Genomic DNA, 1880 nt, shown 5'->3' on the forward strand with positions numbered 1-1880 from the left:
ATCAAGGCTGGCTTCCAACTGGGAGTGAATTTAAGCAGTTTTGACTGACGGATCCTTTGCAATTTCCTCCACACAGCCTTGAAGGTGAATCCTAGAGCAGCCTCTACCCAAGGTGGGTTAAGACATCCTCAACAAGGCCACCAGTTGGCTATATTGTTACATTTAATGCACTTACTTTGGATGTGGACATTTATTTCAACTTTGTGGCTGTACAGGTGTCAATATGTATATACACACACACACTCACAAAGAATCACACATGAATTTCCATACTGTACCCTGACCTGAACCCAGACTGAAAATAGTCCAGATAACGTATTGTATCCAGGGACCTCTGCCTCTGAAAGCCAACCACCCTCTCAAGAACCTTACCCCTCAAAAAAGAAGAATGAAAACTGAACGAAAGCTATCCAATACAGTCAAGTAGAAGGATGAAATGTTGGGGGGGGAGCACCCCTGACACCATCAACAGCTGGCAGAATCCTCCCTCCCTCAAAGATCCATGAACCACCATTTGGACAGAGGTTTTAATCAACACAGAAGGAGAAGAGTTCAGAACTCAGGTGGTCAGCAGCAAACAGGAAGTCCAGCTCAAACTCTTTCCAGATAACTGAGTTCAGAAGTGCCTTGGTCATTTCCAGGAGATCTGGCCAGAATTAGACCAATTTCATCTCCCCAGTTTCTGCATCTTGTCCTAAGACACTGTAATATGATAGAACAAGGTGGACAGAAAACTGGGGAATTAGCTCAAATGGTAGAGTGCTTGCTTAGCATGCGAGAGGTAGCAGGATCGATGCCTGCATTCTCCATTTAATCTCTTTAAGCTTTTGGCTTCCCTACAGAAAATCCAGTCCCAGGCAAATTGTGCACATTATTCTAAATTTCTATACTGCTGCAAAGCAGTGCAGACAGGCAGTTAGGCATTAGTGGCAATACCAAACTCTTACTTTATTTTTGCAGGAGATGGTGGGATCGATGCCCACCTTCATCAGAAAGGTTTTTGGTGGATCCACCCTGCGTGATTCTGCATAACAGCCTCTAGGTGGCTCTTTCTTGAGAAATGATGGAGCAGAACTACTAGGATGTAGTGTGATCAGCTCAAAGGATAGAGTGCTTGCTTTACATGCAAGAGATAGCAGGAGCAGTGGCTGCATTGTGCTAGTCAACCTTTTGCTCCATTTTGCCAGGTTATTTGGACATTTTTTTAAAAAAAATCTCTTTAGTTTCTGCATTCTGAATTCTTGAAGTTTGGTGAGTCAAGGGAAGCTGGAGCTGGGGAATTAGCTCATATGGTAGAGCGCTTGCTTTGCATGCAAGAGGTGGTGGGATCGATGCCCACATTCTCCAGTCATATGTTTATTTTATTTTGGCCATTTTTATCTCCTTCATTGCCATCCATGTATAAAATCATTCTCATCAAATCTCTTTTTAGATATGACCTAGCACAGGAGTGCCAAACTCAAGACCCAGGGGCTGGATCTGGTGCATGGGGTGCTTAGATCTGGCCCACGGGGATGCCCTGGAAACAGTGAAGGATTGGCCCAGAGTGACTCTGCCAGTGAAAACGGAACGTGGGAAGGCTGCTCACTGCCCTCCCAAGCTCCATTTCTGATGGCAGAGAGTTGCAGGAGGCCATCACAGCCAAAAATGGAATTCAGGAGCCCATTTTCTCTGGCAGAGTGCTCGGGCCACCACAGGTGCCTCCCAGTGCTGGGTTCCTCCCGGTTCGGTCCGGTCCAGCCAAGCCGGTAGTGGTGACGATATGACGTCACCGAACCGGTTCTCCCCACCCCCGGCCTCTCACCCACTCACCCACCCACGTTATTCTTACCTTTTATTTGGTCCCACCCCCAATCTATTGCTGCCTCCTGAGTCCCAGC

At 46.8% G+C, this 1880-nt stretch overlaps 1 non-coding gene across 1 annotated transcript; it reads left to right on the top strand.

Annotated features, from left to right (window-relative positions):
• The first annotated feature begins 1274 nt into the window (after positions 1-1274).
• TRNAA-UGC (transfer RNA alanine (anticodon UGC)) lies at positions 1275-1347 on the top strand. Its single transcript has one exon. It is a non-coding gene; the product is annotated as a tRNA-Ala (tRNA).
• The last annotated feature ends 533 nt before the right edge of the window (positions 1348-1880 follow it).

The sequence above is a fragment of the Pituophis catenifer genome, unplaced genomic scaffold (assembly GCF_029215685.1).
Source record: "Pituophis catenifer annectens isolate HBS135680 unplaced genomic scaffold, rPitCat1.0.hap2 SCAF_2, whole genome shotgun sequence".
Taxonomy (NCBI): Eukaryota; Metazoa; Chordata; class Lepidosauria; order Squamata; family Colubridae; genus Pituophis; species Pituophis catenifer.